Source organism: Vicia villosa, linkage group LG3 (genome assembly GCF_029867415.1).
Source record: "Vicia villosa cultivar HV-30 ecotype Madison, WI linkage group LG3, Vvil1.0, whole genome shotgun sequence".
In the NCBI taxonomy this organism is placed as follows: Eukaryota; Viridiplantae; Streptophyta; class Magnoliopsida; order Fabales; family Fabaceae; genus Vicia; species Vicia villosa.
The window spans coordinates 25,940,286-25,955,612 of NC_081182.1; the positions used below are offsets into that span (position 1 = coordinate 25,940,286).

The 15,327-nt window shown below is 34.8% G+C and overlaps 1 long non-coding RNA gene and 2 other non-coding genes across 5 annotated transcripts; 1 reads left to right on the forward strand and 2 right to left on the reverse strand.

The window, feature by feature from the left end:
• The first annotated feature begins 330 nt into the window (after nt 1–330).
• Nucleotides 331–14,987, forward strand: LOC131660729 (uncharacterized). 3 transcript variants are annotated; one of them, XR_009301021.1, is made up of 10 exons: nt 331–525; nt 942–1,213; nt 1,910–2,030; nt 3,812–4,319; nt 4,983–5,116; nt 6,567–6,640; nt 6,841–7,018; nt 7,595–7,751; nt 7,974–8,097; nt 13,241–14,987. It is a non-coding gene; the product is annotated as an uncharacterized LOC131660729 (long non-coding RNA). The 3 variants fall into 3 exon arrangements; XR_009301023.1 differs by having other exon boundaries at nt 5,006–5,116; nt 6,570–6,640; XR_009301022.1 differs by lacking the exon at nt 6,841–7,018 and having other exon boundaries at nt 5,006–5,116.
• On the reverse strand, nt 6,827–7,022 carry LOC131593654 (U2 spliceosomal RNA). Its single transcript, XR_009281044.1, has one exon. It is a non-coding gene; the product is annotated as a U2 spliceosomal RNA (small nuclear RNA).
• Nucleotides 12,823–13,018, reverse strand: LOC131593646 (U2 spliceosomal RNA). The gene has a single exon (XR_009281037.1). It is a non-coding gene; the product is annotated as a U2 spliceosomal RNA (small nuclear RNA).
• Nucleotides 14,988–15,327: the final 340 nt, after the last annotated feature.

A 15,327-nucleotide genomic window follows, 5' to 3' on the forward strand; every position in this document is an offset into this window, starting at 1 on the left:
GCAGTTTTAAAAATTTTCCAATTACCTGCGGATTTACTTGCAAAATTATTTAATATTTGATCTGCAAATAGGAAAATTTAAAAAAAAAAGGAGGCGCAGGTGAATAAAAAACCTAAACATGGTTAATTAGATAAATTTTTTGAAATAATTTGGTATTTTCTTTTTTAAAAATTTGGTTATTAATTTTTTTTCCACATTAGTAAGATAATACAAATCATTAAATCAAATGATTTTTAAATTAATTATAAAATCGTATAAATAACCTTAAAAATATAAAAATTTGCCGGGAAACTCATAGAGCTCTCATTCGTTCTTATTTCTTCCCACAACCGAATGGTTTTCTTCAAGAAACCCTTTTTATTTTTATTTTTATACTTTCTCAAAATCAAAGCCATTCCTTTTTGTTGTCAAAGCTTCATCTGATGACGTGACCGAAGCATCCAAAGAAGCTTCATCTATTGCTCCTGGTGGATCAACTGACAACGCTGGAGTCTTTAATTTTGGAGATAAAGTACTCGCCACCAGGTTTCTGCTCTTCATTTTTATTTTTAGACAACTAGATACCTTGTTGTTTGCTATAGCTTTTTCATCAGTAGTACTAGCATATCATCATTTTCAACATAGTTATTTGAATTGAAGGCTTAGGGTTTGTTTGTTTGGATTGTTTGATTTAAGCCTATCTACTTCAATAAACACTTGTCAGACTGTTTGATTTTAGTTTATTTTCAGTTATAGAAAATAACTTATACGTATAAACATTTTATGATAAGCACTTAATTAATTAAGTTGTTTATCCAAATAAGGCCTTATTTCGTCAGGTTGAGCTTATGATTCTGGATTTTCATATTGAATAAATATTCTTGACAAGGAACACCTCATTGAATATATATGACTTCCGTACTTTGAAATTACTGATATCATATCATGCTCAACGTTTGCAGTGCTGTTTTTCGGACCGAAACTTGGAAGAACAATCTACACAATTCGCCAAAGAATAGGCCCGTTACTCATGACAATGCACAAAAGATAGGGTTAGTTTATTTTGTATGCATTTTCGCAATGTTACCCTGATTCTGAACTTAACTCATGGATCCGTGAACCTTGGTTTCCATTTTTTCACAAGATAGAAACTAGTGGTAAGTTCACTGATAAGGATATCTACAGAGCCGAGTAGAACTCTGGTGTAGTCAGTAACAAAATCAGGGAAATTCAAGTAAGTTTCATCATGATTAAAATACAAAATTGTAATTCTTAAATTTTCAAACGCTTTTTTATATAAGATATTTTATTTTCTATTGAAATATGTCACTATTGTATTTTCATGTGGGGTTACGACCATTTTCATTCCTCAATCTTGTGAAAGAGTGTAGGGAAAATGATTTGAGAGAAGGCTTACGACTATACAAGACTCCCCCGACTCAAAAAATCGTTTTCTTTCTGTCCTTATTACGTTTTTTTAACAGTTTCCCTTCATTTATCTTATCCATGAAATTTCAGAATGGAAGTATTTTGTTCAATCTTCTATAGAGATTAAGTGAAATTTGGTGTCTAGAACTGTTATTTCACCTATGTCATTATTGGGCGTTTTATGAAATTTGGTTTGCAACATATAATCATGAAAACATACAAAAAACATAATGTTGTGCTGGATTAAGTAAATATTTTCCTTTATTACTCAATTGCCTATTAGAATAAGAAATAAAGGATTGGTGGCTTGGTTCTTGTAACGACAAGATAGACATGACATTCTTATATGAAATTGTAATCTGCAACGCCTAGTTTGAGGCAAAAAAAAGCTTTAATTTTGAAGCATCCAATTTGCTAGGAGCATATCAAGATTAGAATAAAAAAATTATGGCATCTTCATGATAATCCTAATGTCCATTACTTTCTTGTTTAAATGCTGAAGGAATGCTAAGTACAAGGAAGTATTAGAGAAATTTAAGTCAGTTTTGGGAACGAAGCCAGAGCCTGATGAAGCAGCAGTGGCAAGTTATAATGTTGCTTGTTGTTGCTCTAAGCCAAACCAGGTATATATGTTTGTTCACTTTACAAATTGTATGTGCTGCATTCCACTACTCTGTCATTGGTTTTGGATAATTTGTTTCGAGTGTCCAGTTATCCCTCTATGTATGTAGATTAAATCACTCAACTACATTTTTCCATTATTAGTGTTTTAACATGTCAAAAGTAGTAGGGGAATACCAAATACAAAGTAATCCATTTAAAAGACCTTTACAACCACATGTTCCATCTTAATAGTATATATACTATACAAAATTATATCCATTAAGTCCCACATTGCCTAGAACTCCACACAAATAAGTGTTTATAATTGTTTGACATGCCAGTTAGTTCGCCGAGCTGAGTAGCGCCAGCTTGTGACCCATGAGGGGGCATCAGGGTCATGGAACATGGCTAAGGCTTAAAAGGTTGGTCTGGCAGTTGCACCATGCTGGCCTGCCCACTCCAAGTTGCGAGTTGACCCACAGGACTTGTGCGAAGGCACAGGTCTTGTGGGTCTTAGACAGGCGGGTATAGCGTGAGGCTGGTTTCACAGAGCAGCGAACACTTCCTACTCATGACAGTGGAGGGATCACGGGCCGCTGCACCTCTGGCCCATAACACCTGGTGAGCCTAGCCCCTGAACCATCTCTTTTTTTGGTTCAGGTCTTTCCTGACCTTGCAAATGCAAGGGTAATAATAACTATAGGTCTCATTTTTGTTGTTGCCACCTTTGCAGGATCTTGTTTGATGTACTAGTAGGATATTTAAGAAGCTTATGATCAATAAAATTGTCCATTTCCATCGATACTTTTAATAACACCAATATCACAGCTCAATAGCTTTTTCTGTCCTCTATTATGTTATATGTTGTTTCTTTTGGTTTCACTCTGACCCCAAGACTTGTATGGGAGGCTTGAAATTCAAGCCTCTTTTATGTGGTCCATCCAATTTGCCACCCGAAGCTTGAATAAAAAAGAGTGTGCATGGTAATGTTACTTGGGACATGGTTTGATCATGTTAGATTCTTTCCCTTGTATTGTTTTTTGTTTATGTGATGCATATTTATGTAATGCCATGGGACTGTAATTTCTTATTCTCTCTTTGAGCTTATGATTGTGGAGTTTAATATTGCATTAATATTTTTTGGGAAGAATCACCTCTTTGAATACATATGATTTTAGTACTTTGAGATCAGTGATATCATATCAATCTCGAATAATGCATTATAAGCTTTAAAAATAATCCATTAGCTACTTTTAATAATGCATTATAAGTTTTTCAAATAATCTATTTAGCTACTTAAATGAGTTTTCACCTATAATCATAACTAATGGCTAATTATCACATTCATTATATTGATGATTAATCTCAACATTTTGAATATGACTTTGATACGCTTTTAGACTAGTGATATCATTTCATGCTCAAAGAAGGTAATTGGAGGCCTAATTTAGTGAATATTGTATGGTCAAATTATTGTATATTAGATGAGGCGTCATTTTATATATATGAACTTCAAAAAATTTCTTTGAAAAGAAACTGTGTACTTAATGTTTGATCAATAATGTTTGAGATATGACTGAATCAAAATGTTCAACATCAACAGTGCTGTTTTTGTTGGAAACAAAGGTTCATATGTTAAGAAAATTCCAAAAAGTTCAATAAATTCTGATTTGGAGATTTGTGATAAAGATCATGGTCATAGAAGAACTCTCTTTGGTTATAAATATGCAATGCTCTCCTTATAAATATGTATGCTGTTGGTCATTGTTGTTATCTTCATCGCCGCGGTTTTGATGTGTAGAAGCTTTAGGATTTGAAGATCATAAAAGTTACAAAACTGTCGTAAGGAAGCAAGTAAAATATTGGAAACTAGCCTTCTTCACCAAGTGGATATTGATGCTGATGAAATAGTCATTTGGATGAAGATAATTTAATCGGTCATGATGGTACCGGAGAGGTCTATACACTCTATGCTTGATTTTTTAAATGAGGAACCAACCTTTTAGTTTTTGAGTATATGCCAAATGGTAATCTTTTTGAAGCTCTTCATTGAAATATAAAAGATGAGAAGGTTGCATGGGATTGGAATCTGGTATAAATTGCATTGGGAGGTGCATAAAGGATTTGGGATTTGCACTATGATTGTTCTCCGCCTGTTATTCACAGAGGGATATAAAATCTAGCAACATCTTGCTTGATGAAGACTACGAGGCAAAAATTGCTGAATTAGGTGTTGCAAGGTTTGCTGGAAAAAAAAACTCATATGGGTTATAGCTTTTTTGCTGGCACACATGGTTATATTGCTCCAGGTATGTTCTGACAATGCTTTCAACAAGAAATTTCAATATACTGTTTCAAGTTTCAAAAGTATCTCATGCTTTATTTACACAATCATTATTTGTGACATTTTGTTATAAGCATTTGCATATTTGAACCCCTGTAGTCAGGAAATCCCTCATCTGCCGTAATCATACAATTTAGATTGTCGAATTAATTATGATCAGATGGTTTGTATTTAAATTTTGTAATCGAGTCTATTCTACAAAGTCGAATGTGAGGCATCGGATCTTGATCAGATGGGCCAAAATGCATGTTTTTATCAATTGTGGGATTTCATAATTGCAAGAAATACAAATCCATAATGATTATATTAAGCGTGTTTTAAATTGCATTATGGAACTTCAAATGCAGCATAAAAGCATTTTGAGGTATCTGCAACATCGCATTGGTCGTATTTTCCTGCCATTTAAAAAAGTTTGCAGCATAACCGCAACTGTAACCTCGGTTTAAAAGCATGCTAGTAAGCCAACTATAACAAACAAATGGCGAATATGGAAAAACAATGTACAACATATTTGTGGACCTATTCAAAATGTATAAGATATGATAAAAAGTTCATATGCAGTACTGTCTTAAGGAAAAAAGAACTAATGGTATCTTACTGATATTCTTAATGTCCATTGCTTTCCTAGATTTAATGCTGATGGAATGCTAGGTACAAGGAAGCATTAGAGAAATTTGATTCTCTTTTGGGAACAAAGCCAGAACTTAAGAAGCAGCATTCACAAGTTATAATGTTGCTTGTTGATACTCTAAGCTAAACCAGGTATGTATTTAGTCTGCGAATAACTTTCTCAATAGATTTAATCCTTCTACTTATGTTGTGAGTAATTTGGTCCAATAATCCCTCTATATATGTATTATTATAACATCAGCCACAACATATTTGAGTGTTATAACATTTAAGAAAGTATGTTCCAACTTAACACTACCCCATTTTGGATCCATTTAAGTCCCACATTGGCTAGAACATCACACAAGAAAGTGTTTTTAAATGGCTGACATGCTACCTAGTTTGCCGAGCTGAGTAGCGACAGCTTGTGACCCATGTGGGGGCACCAAAGTGATGGAACATGGCTAAGGCTTAACAGGTTGGTCTGGTGGTTGCACCATGCTGGCCTGCCCACTCCAAGTTGCGAGTTGATCGATGGGACTTGTGCAAAAGCTCGGGTCTTGTGGGTCTTAGACAGGAGGGTATAGCGTGAGGCTGGTTTCATCATGCCATGGGGCAATAACCCGGTCTTATTTGGGGTTCATGATGAGCCTAGCCCCTGGGGTTCATGATGAGCCTAGCCCCCATCTCTTTTTGTTGGTTCATATTGGGATGTGTCTCATGCCATGGGGCAATAACCCGGTCTTATTGGGGTTCATGTTGAAATGAACATTTTGTCACTGTCCTTCAAATAATGAAAAAGCAAACAATATTAAACCTCTCTTAAAATTCATACTTAAGTGGAGTTTTTAGTGGAAAAGCTCGGGTCTTGTGGGTCTTAGACAGGAGGGTATAGCGTGAGGCTGGTTTCATCATGCCATGGGGCAATAACCCGGTCTTATTTGGGGTTCATGATGAGCCTAGCCCCTGGGGTTCATGATGAGCCTAGCCCCCATCTCTTTTTGTTGGTTCATATTGGGATGTGTCTCATGCCATGGGGCAATAACCCGGTCTTATTGGGGTTCATGTTGAAATGAACATTTTGTCACTGTCCTTCAAATAATGAAAAAGCAAACAATATTAAACCTCTCTTAAAATTCATACTTAAGTGGAGTTTTTAGTGGAAAAGCTCGGGTCTTGTGGGTCTTAGACAGGAGGGTATAGCGTGAGGCTGGTTTCATCATGCCATGGGGCAATAACCCGGTCTTATTTGGGGTTCATGATGAGCCTAGCCCCTGGGGTTCATGATGAGCCTAGCCCCCATCTCTTTTTGTTGGTTCATATTGGGATGTGTCTCATGCCATGGGGCAATAACCCGGTCTTATTGGGGTTCATGTTGAAATGAACATTTTGTCACTGTCCTTCAAATAATGAAAAAGCAAACAATATTAAACCTCTCTTAAAATTCATACTTAAGTGGAGTTTTTAGTGGATTTTCCATATGTTTAAACATTATAATTAAGAAAAGAGATTCTATTACCAAGATCTACAATTTATGTATATACTTCATATATTGATTGAATAATAATTTATGGGTAACATTGGTCATGTTGACTTTTTGTAGAAGGTCTTTGATGTATTTATATTGTGACGGAGTGATGGTGTGCCAAAAGGATTGGTTATGAAAAGGCTTCAAGGGTATGGTTCCAAATCACTAATTTCTTTCCCCGGCATTCTACTGAAGTAAACTTTAAATATGTATAGAATAGAATAAGGTTGAAAAAAGTAAAAAGCATTGCTTTAAATATGTATAGAATAGAATAAGGTTGAAAAAAGTAAAAAGCATTGATCGTGTTAAAGGACACTAAGTTTGAACTAAATTTGGTGGGGTGTGCCAGGCTATTACAATAGTGCAACGCAAAAGCAACACTTGAGAAACCCAATAGCAAGCTATTGTGGTGGACTCTCCCCCTCAAGAAATAAATTTAATATCGTGTGAACCATTGGCCCACATATCAGATATTAAACTGATAAGAACAGATACTACACTTGATCTTAGCCAAAAGGCCGAGAAAGGTATGAATTCTAATACAGGCTTGTTGTGTATTTTATATCTGACATCTGCTATGCTTCTTTTCTGACTACACAATGTGGGACTTTATCACAATAATTTGGAGTCTACTAGTGTTTAGTGTTTGCGTTAGCTCAACTCTTTGTAACTTGCTTCTTTTGTTTATGTAAAGAAGTGGCTCTATATGCGTGCGTTTTTTGTATACCTACATCATTTTATGAGAACTGTAACTTCAACAGCCACGAGATTTGTCATCGTTAGTTCATAACCAGAACAATTATCTAATACACACATATTGAAATCAACTCTATAATGGAGTTTGGGAATGAATATTGTATTAATTTTGTAGTTGAGCTAAGATCCTAATCTATTTCTATCCATGTCTGAAAACTGAATCACAAAAAATTATGCTATCATCACATCAATTTTTATACTGATCCTCACTGTGTTAGAGTTGTTAGCTACTTACTCCTACATGACTTTTTAACTATAGTCATTGCTAATGGCTAAGAATCACATTATTCATTGTGGATGTTACATCTTCAGTGTTGTTTTTGGGACTGAAATTTTTCCACCTGCAGAATATGGCAGGAGTAGGACACTATTCATTGCTGATGAAATGCTAAGTACGAGGAAGCATTAGAGAAATTTAATTCTATTTTGGGAACAAAGCCAGATGTTGAAGAAGCAGCATTCACCAGTTATAATGTTGCTTATTGATATTCTAAACTAAGCCGGGTATGCATTTCACTATTTCTTCATTGGTTTTGGAACAGACAAGATAGGCATGGCAGAAACAAAACATTTTCCATAAGAAATTACAATCTGCAACACCTAGTTTGGGAGGAAAAATGCTTCAATTTCGAAGCATCCAATTCGCTAGGAGTATACATCTGCTACACTACACCTAGTTTGAGTGAAAAAATTGATCTCACCGTCCATTACCTTCTTGGAATGCAGAAGGAATGCTAAGTACGAGGAAGCATTAGAGTAATTTGAGTCTGTTTGGGGAACAAAATCAGAGCCTGATGAAGCAGCAGTGACAAGTTATAATTTTGCTTGTTGTTACTCTAAGCTAAACCAGGTATATATGTTTACAAATTGTATCTGTTGCATTCCACTACTTGTCATTGGTTTTGGATCATTTTTTTGTGTATTTAGTCCACATATAACTTTCTGAATAGATTTAATCCTTCTATATATATGTAGTAACTAATTTGGTCCAATATAGCATTGGAAATTTACCTTGAGCTTTATAGGACCTTCACACCCCCTTTTTAAGGCCCTCTGTTACAAAGTACCTGATGGAGCTTTATAGGACCTTCACACCCCTTTCTCAATGTATCTATTAGTAAATTTAAAGTCAATGCCTCACGAGAAGTTGTAGATATCCAAAAAGGATTAACCATGCCAATTCTTTCTCTATTATCTTCATTTAGTGCAATATAGCTTTGTTTGTCTTGGAGTGTTGCGGGTCACATGGTACTTTGGGTGAATCACTATTTGTAAATATCATGATCCGTACCCCTCTTGGATCCTTTCTCATATGATCCTTAATTTCACCCACAGTTTGATGTGCGTCAGTTTGGTACTGAACTACTCAACGTCCGTTGGATATTAATATGGTCTGCTTGTAATCATTCCATTAGTTTTACATTGTCTTTTAAACCTTGAAGGTTGTGATGGATTAAGTAAATCTTTTCCTTTATTACTCGATTGCTTATTAAAATAGGGAATAAAGGATTGGTGACTTTAATAAACATGGCAGAAACAACATGTTTTTTTTTTTTCATGAAATGTTAATCTGCATTTTGCATCTTGGAATGTTATTTTCCCATACTTTCAGTCAACTGCTACTTGATTGAATACTTGCATGCCTAATATGGTTGCAATATCGGCTGTAGCATTTTTGGATTAGTGTTATAACATGTCTAAACTAGTTTTGGAGTGCTCGGTACAAAGTAAGCCATTTAAGAAACCATGTGCTAACTTAATACTATGCAAATTTATATCCATTAAATTCCGCATTGGCTAGAATATCACACATTTACCGAGCTGAGTAGCGCCAGCTTGTGAATTGAAGGTTTAGGGTTTGTTTGGATTGTGTTATTTAAGCGTATTTATTTGGATAAGACCGTTTAGAAGGATTTATGGAAACAACATATCACATATCTAAAGTTTTTTAATGCTTGTTTTGACATATCTTATAAAATACTTTATTAATAATGGTGATTTACAAATTTATTAAGAGCTGCTAGGGTGGTTTCACATAGCAGCGGACACCTCCTACTCCTGAGTGTGGAGGGAACACAGGCTGTTGCACCTCTAGTCCATAATATTAAAGGAAGGAATATAGGATTGGTGACCTTTTTCTTGTAAAGATAAGATAGAGATGTAAGACACAAAACATTTGCCATATGAAATTGTAATGTAGATTAGGACCAAAGAATTAATGGCATCTTCCTGAAAATCTTAAGTATAGTCTGCCTCGAATCATTCCTTTAAAGTTTGAAGGTCCTTCAACGGACTCAATAAAAATGTTAGACTAAGTGATGTTTTTATATATCAAGACAGTTTGGCCGAGTGGTCTAAGGCGCCAGATTTAGGCTCCGGTCCGATAGGGCGTGGGTTCAAAGAAAACGATTAATTTAAAGTGTGGTTTTCATATCTTCAGAAAACTACATAGACATTAACTCGAACTTGTGCTGAAGTGGGTTCGAAGAAAGCGATTAGACATTAACTCGAACTTGTGCTGAAGTGGGTTCAAAGAAAGCGATTAATTTAAGGTGTGGTTTTCATATCTTCAAAAAACTACATAGACATTAACTCGAACTTGTGCTGAAGTGGGTTCGAAGAAAGCGATTAATTTAAGCTGTGGTCTTAGTACTTGGAACATAGAAAGTAGGATTCAGCTTTGCTTTCTACTTTTAAGTAATTCGCCTGTATAACATTCTTAGTGTTATAACATTCTCTCTATTAAGAAATGATTCATTTTGACTTAAGACTGAGTAGTATTATTTGAACATCACAAATTCTCCAAATACATGAATAATTCTCCAAATACATGAACGTGGTATATAAAATACATTCAACATAATAGTTGATGTGACTAAAGTTTTATAAGAACACAAAATCATTTGTCTATACAGTGTCTCAGTAACTAAGTTGGGGCGGAGGAAGCAGAAAGATGCAGGCTATCTTGAAAAATATTTACTTTAATCAATGTCTTGCTACTCAAATATCTTATGTCAAAGGTTAGGCACCGGTAAAATTTAATTCTTAAGGTTGCTAATGCTATTAATGATAATCAATTTATTTAAATGGCTGGGGGTGTTTGATATAGCAAACACCTTAAATTATAATCTAAAGAAAGGAAAAGCCATTGTTTAAGAATAAAGTATTTTCAATAAAGTAGAGAGAATTGTTTACCTCAAATATGTTTGAGTTAAGAGTTGAAAGGAGTTCGATGACCCGTGTTCAAAATCGGGCGTTGGATAAATTACTAAGATAACAATGGCATTTGTTTATCTACAAAATACTTATAATAAAGTAATAATGAATTTCTCCCTGAGTTTTAAGATGAACTTTCTATCCGTTTAAAAATATTTGATGAATTATTTAGGATTAATACCTATTTTCACCCCTGCCATATGGGCTTGGTTTGAAAAATCCCCCTGCTTAAAAAAAAGTTGCAAGAATGGCCTCAATAAATTTCAAAAGTTTCATTTTGGCCCTTTATCAGGCCACATCATCAAAAAGTCTGATGTGGCAGTGCAATGACATTAATACCCTTAGTTATTATATCAACAAAAACCCAGAATTTTGTGCATTTGGAGTAGTTTCATTTCAAACCGTATTATTAGGGTTCTTAATCTCTTCATCTTCCTTCCTTCTCAACGTGCATTCGTAAGAACACTGTGAAGGAAATACGACTTCGCCTTGCTCCATTTTCAAGCTGCATTCGTGTTTAACTCAACTTTGGGTAGAGCATGGTGTAAAAGACATGATGACCAAGGTGCTTCATCCTAATGTGGATGACTTCAGCACCTCTAGTGAAGATAATAGCAGTGGTGCTGATGTTGATGCAAGACAATGTTTCGATGACAGTGAAGAGGAAAGAGTAATTGAAGTAGAAGATGAACAATTTGAACAAGTGGAGGTAGTTGTTCCAGCTAGTGGGAATAGGGTGGATGTCAATGGGAAATCAATGAGATTCAATCTTTGTGCATCCAAGGATCCCAAAAGGATGAAATCAAGGAGCATGGTAAAGAAGGTCAATGTTTTGGTGTCCAAGAGTGACTTAGGATCTTGTTCGAAGAGGAATACAACCAAATGTGAAGATGTGGATTATGCTAGTGAGGAACTTGAAAGTTCATATGCTGATGAAAGTGACATGGATGATAAACCTTCCAAGCCAAAGTATGAGAAGTTCATATCAGAGCTGCTTAACAAAGACTTTCAATTCAAATTAGGTATGGAGTTCAAATCTCTTTCTGAATTTAAAGATGCTATTAGGGAGTGGTCAGTATTAAATGGTAGAGAGATAAGTTTTGTTAAGAATGAGAGCTATAGGGTTAGGGTTGAGTGCAAGGGTAAATGTGGCTTTTTGGCATTGTGTAGCAAAGTGGGAGACAACCACACTTACCAGATAAAGACTTGGGTGGGGACCCACACATGTACATGGGTATTAAATAACAAGTCTGCCAATTCCAAGTGGGTCTCTAAGTTAGTGGTTGAAAAGAGAAAGTCACAAGGAAAATATATTCCAATAAATTGACTTAAGTTACAATAAAACCAAAACTCATAAGAGTAATATCAGAACAAATTGGTTATCAGAATATGAACTAAGAAAGAAATGAACCCATAGACAAATTAACGCAACTAAAACATAATTCATCTTCTTTGTTAACCCATCAATCTTTTTCTCCATGACTTCCATCTTGATTGCGATATCTCTCTCAATTTTTCGCATCAGTTCTACTGAACCTACATCCAAATGGCCAAAATCTTTCACTAGAAAATTCATCATCCCAATGAAATGCGTTGCAGTCGTCTACTTTACCCCAAAAATTACACTTCCAGTATTTTCTCCCAGGATTTGCAACCGATTTTGAAACAAACAACTTCATGGAGACATTGGGGCCATATTTGGGAGTTACTCTACCATTTGAAGATAAGTTTGAGTTAGAAGAAATTGGTTGAGTCATGTTACTGGAATTGATAGACGAAGCGTGATGCAGAAAATTTGCGAAGAAAAGTTGAAGAGGAATCAGAACGCAGAAATGTAGAAAGAAGAGGATACAAGAAGCATGTAATGGGTTAGGGCACAAGAACATATGGGTTTTTGTTGATATAATAACTAAGGGTATTAATGTCATTGCACTGGCTGAATATATGATGTGGAAATTCCATTCATTGCAAAGTTTAAAAAAACACTGCCACATCAGACTTTTTGATGATGTGGTCCGATAAAGGGCCAAAATGAAACTTTTGAAATTTGTTGAGGCCATTCTTACTTTTTTTTGGCAGGGTTTTTTCAAATCAAGCCCATATGGCAGGGGTGAAAATAATAGGTATTAACCCAATTATTTATCAAGGAGAATGCAATCAAATTCCTCAAATCATTTCTTGGAATATTTAATAAGAAATAACCCTTCTTGTAGGCACAAGAAAGGGAAATGATAATTTTTGAATATATTTCATATATTTATTATTGAATGATAACTTATGAGGTTTGAATTGGATCATGTTGGCCTTTTATACAAGATCTTTGATGGTGCCAAAAGGACATAAAATTGAACTAGGTTTGGTGGGGTGTGCCAGGCTATTGCAATAGTGCAACGCAAAAGCGACACATGAGAGACCCAATAGCAAGCTATTGTGGTGGACTCTCCCCCTCAAGAAATAAATTTAATATCGTGTGGACCATTGGCCCACATATCAGATATTAAACTGATAAGAACAGATACTACACTTGATCTTAGCCAAAAGGCCGAGAAAGATATGAGTTAAAATTAATGCTAACTGTGTCTTTTATATCTGACATATTTTCTTCTTCTTTACTAACTTGGCGATGTGGGACTTTAATAGAATAATTTGGAATTTATTAGCTTGCTCTTATGTAACAATAACTAAACCAAGAGGGAGATTATATAGTTCACATTTTATTTTCTGCTCAAAGTGGTTTCATTAATGCAAAGATGAGTAGTGACTCTCATTTTCTCCAGATTGCCAGAAGTATCAAAACTAATTCAGTAACAACTCTTGGGTGTAAGTCTTTCTTAATAGGGCTCACGGAACAAAGAAATCAGTTAGTGATTGAACATCAAGACATTCACATTTGAGAGCAAGTTCTGCCATCGTTTAAAAAATATTGACTGCAAAAACTACATTGTTTATTAGTTTGATGGCTTATGATATTTCATGTTCTAGTACCGTGCTTGACAAAGATTTTAGTGTGGAAAGATGTTTCTTTAAATGCTACCTACCAATTCTTCTCCTTTTTTCTTTATGCTGAATTGCTAGTTCAGTTCAAGTGAAAACCTTTTTTTTTTATATATAAAAATGAGAGCTGTTTGCTATGGAAGAACAATCAAAATTACTTCAGCTTTAATTAACCAAAGTGTGAATTTTTTATTAAACATTAATTAACTATCTGTTTTTGAGCAGGTTTGTATCCCTTAGTGTTGAGGGACTGTTAGAGTAGCAAATTGATATAGCTGTCACTTGCTCTTTTTATTCTTGTAAAGACAAGATGGACATGGTATTTGTATATGAAAATGTAAATTTGCATGGCCTTGTTTGAGACCAACAAAAACTTTAATTTCGAAGCATCTAATTTGGTATCTTCCTGATAATCCTAACGTCTGATGAAGCAGAGCAGACAATCAAAATTACTTCAGCTTTAATTAACCAAAGTGTGAATTTTTTATTAAACATTAATTAACTATCTGTTTTTGAGCAGGTTTGTATCCCTTAGTGTTGAGGGACTGTTAGAGTAGCAAATTGATATAGCTGTCACTTGCTCTTTTTATTCTTGTAAAGACAAGATGGACATGGTATTTGTATATGAAAATGTAAATTTGCATGGCCTTGTTTGAGACCAACAAAAACTTTAATTTCGAAGCATCTAATTTGGTATCTTCCTGATAATCCTAACGTCTGATGAAGCAGAGCAGCAGCAAGTTATAATGTTGCTTGTTGTTACTCTAAGCAAGCTTGTTCATTTTACAAATTATTTTCAATTCATTAGTCTATATATGTTTCATTGCTATATAAACATTCACTCTGTTGTTTAACCAAACGATGTGGGACTTGTGAAGCAACACAATAGCTGCCCACTTTCACATGCAATCCCAGTGAAGCAACACAATAGCTGCCCACTTCTGAAGTACTGAAAAGATTATTTTTTGTTAATAATAGGAATGCATGTGGATGGCAAAACATAAACATGACCATTTTCCTGTACGTAAACATGAATTAATATAACCATAACCATTATCCTGTACATAAACACGAATTAATATGTTAACAAAACATGAATTAATATGTCCCAAAGCAAGTGGATGGCAATGTTCAGTGATATGCAAGAGAGACAATTGATACGTTTGCAGTAATACATTTGCAGTGATTAGTTTTGTGCAACGTCATAGTCAAAACTCAGAAAGTTACTGTGATTTATTTTCTCCAAGGGAGGAACCATCTAGGAGTGTCATAGTCAAAACTTAGAAAGAGGCAAAGAAAATGATCAACCATTTTTGAAATAACCAGGAGTGTCATAGTCAACCCAGGAGTGTCATAACCATCTAGGAATGTCTATGCAATTTTGTAATTTGCAGGAGGAGTTTTCTAAGCCATTCTTGAAACCACCACATTTGAATCAACCTCTATCTACCCTTCTTCTCTTTGAATCTACCATGGCTTTTGGGCGGATTCTTATGAGTGAAAATGATGGGAATTACAAAGGTCCACTCATGCTATCTTTGAAGAAGGGTATGTATCAAAGAACTCTTTTTAATCCTCGTCTTTGTTAATTTTTAAGATACAAGTAACATTGCTGGATACAAACAAAGGCATAATATCTTCATCATTATCTTTTTAGAGGATGGAAATATGTGTTTGTATAAATGCCCACTCTGATGGTGAAAAGCTTTATTTTTCTATAAATATTTTTTTCTCATTTATGTCATGCTCATATTATTTCAGTAGCAGTTTACATTGGGCATGGCTTATGTTTATCATATTTTCAGCCTGTAATAATAAGATTTAAGTGGAAAGCATTTGCACATACTCATAGATGGGGTACCGCTAAGTT